Source organism: Apteryx mantelli, chromosome 2 (genome assembly GCF_036417845.1).
Source record: "Apteryx mantelli isolate bAptMan1 chromosome 2, bAptMan1.hap1, whole genome shotgun sequence".
In the NCBI taxonomy this organism is placed as follows: Eukaryota; Metazoa; Chordata; class Aves; order Apterygiformes; family Apterygidae; genus Apteryx; species Apteryx mantelli.
Genome location: NC_089979.1, coordinates 132,189,670 through 132,198,004, shown reverse-complemented (window position 1 = coordinate 132,198,004; position 8,335 = coordinate 132,189,670). Strand labels below are relative to the sequence as shown.

The 8,335-nt window shown below is 39.3% G+C and overlaps 1 protein-coding gene across 1 annotated transcript in view; it reads right to left on the bottom strand.

Annotated features, from left to right (window-relative positions):
- Positions 1–6,360: 6,360 nt before the first annotated feature.
- The window catches only part of SKAP2 (src kinase associated phosphoprotein 2), a 124,296-nt gene continuing 122,321 nt past the window's right edge, over positions 6,361–8,335 (bottom strand). The window contains exon 13 of the mRNA XM_067291578.1: positions 6,361–7,949. The gene's annotated coding sequence lies outside the window, so the exon portion shown is untranslated. The remainder of the gene's footprint in view (positions 7,950–8,335) is intronic.

Sequence of the window (8,335 nt, the reverse complement as noted above, 5' to 3'; positions counted from 1 at the left end):
AGACAATTATAATATCTGCCCTTGTACAATTTAGATTTAGTAGGAAAAGGGAGGCAACAAGGGGTCAAATGCAACTCCTGATTGCAGTAGCGTAAGGCTGGAGCACCTGCACAGTTTTCAGTAGCATTGGTGTTCATTAATCCTGCCACAACTGAACAAAATTCAGCCCAGAGTCTACAGGCATCAGTGTGTGAACTGGGAATTAGGAATGGGTAGTGTGTAAAATACTTCCATCTGGTTAGAAGTATCTTACACCTAAGGAGAGCTACTCTGGGCAGTTGGAGATGAGAACTAACAAAGTCATTCACTTTGTGTCTTTCAGAAATTTCTCTGTATTTGGTACGTGCTGTGCAGAGTGGTGCTGAACAGCAACAAATACTTCACAGATAAGCTGGCATCCTATATCCAGGTGGCTAACTTATGGTTGGGGGTATTTTTTAAAGCACAAAAATTACTTTCCAAAATGCTAACAACTTGGTTTTAAATTCTTTTTTTTTTTTCCACATTACTAAGCACTTCAAGTGAAGCCAAGGAAACTACATGACTTAACGCTTACTATTGTTAGTAAGGAGTTAATACCATGCCCTCAAATTAAGATTTACCCACATAACTTTTTTTCCTGTGGTTAAGGGGAAGTTACATGGATAGATTCCTTTGTTTCAGACTATACTCTCAGAATTGACCGTGTTTTCAAGAAGCATATAGTGTGAAAGACAGAACATATTTGTGTCATTGCCAATTGCCTACATTTCAAATTCTTTCTGTAATACCAGCAGATATGACAACATTCAGGATGAGCAGAACATTCAACAGCCCACAGACACAGGAAGGGCAGACGCTAATAAGTATTATGATGAATGTAGGCTGAATAGCTATTTTAATTTCAGTTAATACAGTTAACATATAGTATGTCTACTGTTACTGTTAACTAGACAAAATTATTGAAATAATTGTCTGAATTATCATAATTAATTTATAATCAGACACTGTTTACCAAATGAAATAAATATGCTCTCAGTAGTTGGTCAGTAGGCAGTGCTCTTTCTGTTCAATGGTCCATAAGTGTCATTCTGGTCAGTTTTAGACTAAATTATTATAAAACATATTCCACAAGTTTCAAATGTTATGACACCTAAGCAAGGGTATTGTTCATGAAGGCCTCCTTCATGGGGGACCTCAGGGGAACACCAACCAGAATCTGCAAAATAAAATCCCATTGAAATGTGTTATCTTTACTGCTCAACAAAATGGGCATGATGAATTCCCTTTGCAGGCTGCATCTACTCCTAGAAACCCTCAGCTTGTCTGATAAACAGGACACATAAACAAGAATGTATCACATCACGGCATCATATGCTGTTCTGTCAGATCAGGCTGTAATTCAAAATCCTGATCCACACCTGATGTGCAAAGACCTACATAAATTACTAGCTCACTGACCTCATTAGAGATGTTCAGTAGCAACGAGGCAGCTGAAGGACCCAAGATAACATTACACACTCATTAGTAAGGATCAGTTTTGAGCAAAGGGCCAACCAGGTAGGTATTTCTTCCCTAGTGCTTGCCTAAGCCTGCCACAGGCCACCATTGGTGCAAATTCAGGTTCACATTCTCAAATGGGCATTTTCTTAGCCTGCATCTGAAAGACAGATTTGACCTAACTCTGTAGCAATCTGATATTTCAGGAAGATGCACATGTTCTCCTCTTCATAACTTTGCATAATAAATGGATGCAGGAGAACAGCAAAAGACAGAGTATTTACAGAAGCGCAAATCATAAAAATGGTTTAATAACAGATATCATTGTGGATAATGTGGATAATTGTATTTTGAAGTTTTGCTCACGTCACTTCTCTGAAAATTAACAAAACCCCTGAAATAAAAAGCTTGCTTCCTGAACACTGCATTTTTTGAAGCAGCACTAGACACACCAGAGGGAAGGCAATTCCGGTCGTGTGTAAGTCACAGGTCAATAACGACCCACAGCTGACCTTGGGTGGCTCTCAAAGGACAGTAAGTTGAATGGGCAGTCTCACTCTAGAAGTAGTTAAGCACCCACATAACAAATGCCAACATCTGTAATGTGCAAACCTCAGAAGCACAAAAAAAGGAATGGATAGGAACTTCATTAGTTTATAGTCCTTCCAAACTATATTAGGTCTCTTATTTGATAATGTGGCGTGTCTATTTTTTTTGTGAAGTAATGGAAATTTAGATGCAGAGATTACCTGACCCTTTCATTCTGGTCTGACACCTTAAAACTAATTGTAAAATTAGCCTGAAAATAGGGAAAAAAAGATGTAGTAAAAAATGAGCCCAGAGTATTCTCTTGGTACAGGCAAACAAAAACCAATGCCACAAAAGACACAATGTTTAACAATAGGTTCCTAACATAATGCACTTAAAGAGTACTATCTTGATGGGCAATGTGGAGCAATAGAAAAGGGAAGTTACTCAAATAGAGCCTTTAAACAACTACAAATAAGATTTAAAAAATCCAGAAATGCCATTTTTCTATAGTAAAAACCTACAGTCTATGGTCACACTATCATGACCATGCAGACATAAGCACCTTTTAGAAATGAGAAACAGGCATCAAAACCTGATCATAAGCAAATATATAATAAAACCCGCTCCTTCCCTCACATACATGTGTATGTATGTTTGTGCATTCATCCCTGACTGCCTTTAATTTAAACATAAGGGGAAAATGGCAATCCTCTTGGAACAGGGCAACACAAAAGGAAGGAGGTCTCCCTGCTTCCCTGATGCCACATGACTGTTTACAGATTTCATCTTTTCCCATCGAAACCGAAATAAGTCTCAGAGGCTGAAAACTGCCAATGAATAAACTCAGTTGCCCATGCCTGTCAGACTGTCTCTGCTCTGCTCTTCTCATTCTGACCCTATTAGATTTGACTATTAAAAAGCAGCATTGGGCCATGTCAGCTCTTGGGTGGGAGACTGCCAAGGAACCCTTCTGCGCTGCTGGCATTTGAAGGATTGACAACGATCCTTGGTAAGACTATTTCCTTTAACCCAAGCAGTTCTGCACGTGGGTCAGTTGTGTGGTGCTACATACCCTGTCTTGAAGCATGAGTTGTAAAACTAAAATCCTGATTGCTTGTGGCCTTTAGAAGTCCCATGGCACAATTTACAAATATGTAAGCAATTACAGCAGACTGGAAGTGGCCAAACTGGTAATTCTATTCTGCCAACATAAATCCTCCCTTCCACTGTACCTGAATGCAGAATTCTTTCATCTCACTGCATAAACTTTAAAGTATTGCTGTAAAATGCTCATTAGCCACCAAATATCTTTATGGAGTAGCACTTGTTTTACAACAGGAGGTGAAAGGAAGTTTGTTGTACGGGTTGTGAGACACGCAGGATACTTTGAGATGAAAGCTCCAACGCACCAGTTTGCAAAAAATGAATAGAGACAGAATGGGTTTTAGTGGCATTTGAAACTATTTGTCTCTTTGCCTACCAGCAGCTCTTGTTTTCAGGCTGCCTGCATTGCTATACTTTATTCTCCCACTCATTGCTACAAGATGACACCTTGTATTTTTACTTTTTTTCAATCTTATAAGACCTGCTCTTCCCAAAAGGCTAGGAAGGAACTGACATTTCAGGCTTAAAATTTGACTCATGGTGGCATATCTTTCAGTGCAGAGGTTGTTCCTCTAGTTTGCTTTGGACCTAGTTCCCTGTGGACTTCTCTTTGTGGTGAAGTCTCTTTTTGACTAAGAGGAGAACTCCAGGCAGCAGAAACAGAGTTGTCTAGATCCTGTTATGAAATCATTCCTAAATAAATGCATGAATGGCCATGATATAATGATTCAGGGCTTATCATTGCCTGCTCTGCTTTACAATGTAAAGGGGAAAAAGAAATATATGCTCCTTGGCACAGTATAGCTGGATGAGAAAAGTGGTACCTCTTTGACCCACACATCCTGCCACAATCCCGGCTTCCCCTTAACATCCTTTAGTAGGGAGAGACTGGCCAAGTCATCATTTCATTGCAGAGGCATGAAATATTGTGCTTATACCAGCTTGAATCCCTGATTTTAAGTCCTTTGGTTGAAGTCTGTTGGTGCTGGCCCCTCACAGCAAGACAAGGGATGCAGGGCAGGAAGTGAATGCTAAAACAGAGATGCAGGTTTGGCAGAGCACTCTTCACTAGGCTCAGTGTCAGTGTTTCTCTAAATAAAGATGGAATTAAGCAGATACTCGTCTGAGAAATGTCAACTTCAGAGAAAGTCTGGTTAGTGAAGGTCTTGCGGTGTATCAGTACATTGTGCTACGTAAAGTTGTTTATAAGGTTTCCATGCACATACATACTCCCACAACTTCATATTAAAGAGACATTTTTCGTCAAGCAAATGGGAGAAACATCCAATGGCTTGTGCAGCTGAATAGCATCCCATTGTCACCTACCTGGGTACTTTCATCCCGTTTTAATATTCTGCAGCTTTCCTACTGATCCCAGGGAACTTTATCAAACCAGGGTTCTGATCTACATCTACAACTTCATTTCTCTTTACCTGAGATAGAAAAATGGATTTCCATCTAGTGCTTCTCTTTTGTTTAGTTCAGGTCATGGAAATAATTGCATCTCTTTCAGAAAGAAGACAGCGAGTATTCAGGAAAAGACTTTTTGAAATTGTATTGCCTATTTTTGAGTTACCATTCTGACAGTCTGATCCAGAAGCAAATGAATTCAACAGCTTCTCAATTTCAACAGCCTTTGGGTCAGGTTCTGAACAGTTATACTCCTTTAAAAGGCTTTATGCTCCTTTTAATGCTGCATCATACACTGACTGCAGAGCCAAAAGGAACAAGGTTTATGCATTTGGCTTTGTATATACAGTGGGATCTTAATTAGTGTTCACATTTGGCTTAATTCTACTCAGAGAAAGTTTTTATCATTAAGAGAGCAGCAAAGGGTAAGCTGATGCACATCACATATTTAAATCTTATCCTCAGACCTCACCGGTAGAAGAAACCAGCACATACACTACCATCAGTGTACGTAATTAGTGGCAGCATGTACAAGGAGGTAAACCCTAACTAGATGTTGGTAAAATATGTGAAGCAGTTATATACACAAGTACATGAAATAATAGTAGACAATGGGATGGTTATATCCGGCTGCCTTAGCAATAAAAAGCATTTATATTACCCTTACTTCTCTGAATAAATTCAAATGACAGCCCCATTTCATTTCTTCATTCAGTCTGGAGGCCAGATGGCATTAGAATCATTTACTTCACCTTGTTGTGCTTAATTACTACAATCAACACACTATTTTCCAAATTAATCATAACAAAGTAATTTCATTAGTAACACAGCAGGCTGTTGAATTATTAGCATCATAACAGTTTGCAAACAATTAAACTTTATTTGAACCTTAAAAATTTGCAGAGTAGAACATTATTGTAAGATCTAATGGCAGTATAGTACAAATTCAGAACAGAGCAAATAATCAAGTAAAATGTCGTACAAAATATGATTTACGATCACCTTTTTTAAAAAATTAGCTGTCCTACTGTTCACAGAAAGGCAAATGGAACCCAAGTAAACAATGAAAATAAAGCAATTAGCATTTTCTAACATTGAGTTTTGTTTAAGTTGTATTAATGGAGGTTTTCTTATCCAAAAAAGGTTATGGTATTTGCAAAGACTTAAAGTAAACAATTTATCTGTGTTCCACTGTGGGTTTATTCCAAGACACTTCAAGCAAGTTTCAGAACATCTTTCTGTCATGTTTTGAATTTTAAGGCAGTTTGTTTACTTACCTCCTGTATGTACTAAAGGAGGGGGAAAAAAAAACCCTAAAGGCCAGGAGAACTATAGACAAAAGACACTTTATTTCTCTGTTTGTCACCACCAAGAAGGGAAAGGGCCCCGCAAGCCTGCTACTCATCAGTTGGGTAAGGACTCCCTCTCCTGGAATAACAGCAAAAGCGGATGCGGGGCTCCCCCGCCTTGCGCCGCAGTCCGTGCGGGAGCCGCCGGCGGGGGAAGGGCTCCGGGCTCCTCCCGTGCTGCGAAAAGCTGCTGCCATCTACTGCCGAGCCGCCGCAGTGCCCAGCGCCGCCGCCGCCCGCCGCCCGCCGCCAAGCCCCGGCCCCGGCCCCGCTGCGCCCGGCCCCGGCCCCGGCCCCGCTGCGCCCGGCGATCACGGAGCCAAAGTCGGGCCGGAGCCTCGCCGCTCCGTGAGCGGGCATTGCACTGCCGGCTATTTTGACTCTTCAGGATGAAGAGCTCCGCCGAGCCGCGACAAAAGCGAATTTGCCACGCGAAGGGTAGGTGGCGGCGGCGGCACTCTGAATTACATAATTAATAAAGAGACAGTGCGGTGTGCAGATTTATTAGGCTGCCATGTTAACATGAGAGAAGGAGCTTTTATAGCCATGATATTAACGCTTCACATTCTGTACACAATCCACAAGTGCACTTGATAAATTAAAATAGTAAAAGATCTGAAGACTACAATCTATCATTTTAATGCTTCACAGATAACATACAGAATCAATTTCAATGACTATTTCTTTAAAAAAAATTGTAAGAAAGCTCTCTACCCTGTTTGACTCCTATTAGAATTCTGTGTACCAGAAAGTAAAATAAATTAGTTAAAATAAAGCACAACATCTTAGCTTATTAGACGGATCTAATTCTGAGTTTAGACTAATGTTACCTTTTAACCCACACTGTTTCCAGGGCCTGCCTGAAGCATAAACAGCACAAGCCACTACAAGGGGACCTGCACAGGCTCAGCAATTCACAGACTGGCTTGACCTGCCTCTTTGGCAGATTAAGGGTCTCACAAATCAAGCGTGTGGGAGGATTCAAAAAAGTTTATCTTACATGCTAACAGCAAAACACATCCCCAAAAGAAGAGGATTTAAAGAATTAACTCTGACTTGTCCAGACCGTCCCTTGTCCACAAGTGAGAATGGTTTAGTGTGCTTTTTGTTTTAATGATTCGACTGATGCTTTTTGCCACAAAGTTCTAGACTTGGTACTACTAAGACTTTAAGGTAGCCCTTATTAACTGTAACGTTGAACTGAGTCTGTTGCATAACTTCTACCAGAGTTTCCACATATAAACAAGGCATCCAGATCTGACTCTGTGGAAGTATCTGTAAGCAACAGGTAAAAAGAATATTTCATCACCACTGCTGACAAAATCACTCTCACCTGCCATTTATCTCGTGTTGGTTTACCAAAAATAGCCTTTCTTAATACATTGTCTTTTGCCAATTTTTCACAATTCGTGTTTGCATGGCAGAATAGTGTCACAGCAGTATTGCCAACTAAGCTGATTTAAAGGAGCCAATCCTTTATTTTGTGATAACAAAATATTAACCAACATTAACAATACTAAAAATACATGAAAAAATAAATCATTTGTTGAAATGTAAAAATAATCACTGCAAAGCATATCTTTAAAACTTGCATTATTACACAGGAATTTCCTTTCATTTTCCTAGGAAGCTACGCACAAAACGTACAGTGAACTGCTACATCAAAAGATTAATACATGCATGAAGTGAATAATAATTTGCTACTTTCAAAGTTCAGCTTATTTTGAGTAACAGAAAAACACAGTCAAGTTCATTGAAACAACAGAAACCTATAAAAATACGGAGCGCTGCTAATATGCTTAAGCAAAAAGCAACAGGCACTATTTGACTGCTTGTGCCCCACATGTTAATTATCATCTATTTCATTTCCTAGCATTACAATTCTATAAAAAGTAAGATGAATGTTTCCTCAAAATGATGATCAATTACAGTTTTTAATGTTTAATATATACAAGGCAGTGATCTGACTACATTCACTGAAACCACAAAATGTTCATGGCAGAATCTTCTCCTTTCAGAGGCTGGGTCTGTAAACTGCAGCTGCACACCGCTCTGGACTTCAACTGCAGATTTCTCCTGATTAGCAAGAAGGAAGTTGGCAGTTCATCATTAGCCAAAAAAACTCAGACAAACACATAAAGCTCAGTCCCAAATATCTATCCCCTTCTACAGATTTCTGTATAGACAGATATATGCATATTACTCAAGTAACAAAACTAACTAGAAAGCACATCAACATTATTTTACCAAAAAAATCATGAAAAGGAAGCTAGTTATAAAATACATCTTATTTTGCACACTGCGGTTTAATATTTCATACAGAATCCCAAAAGAAGTGCTTTAATTGAACCTTCAATATATTTTGCCATAATCTTTATGTTAACAGTACTCCTACAAAGGTTCCAGGAAAGAAATACTTATGAAACAGAGAACAAGGGAACATATAAGCCATTACAGAAGAT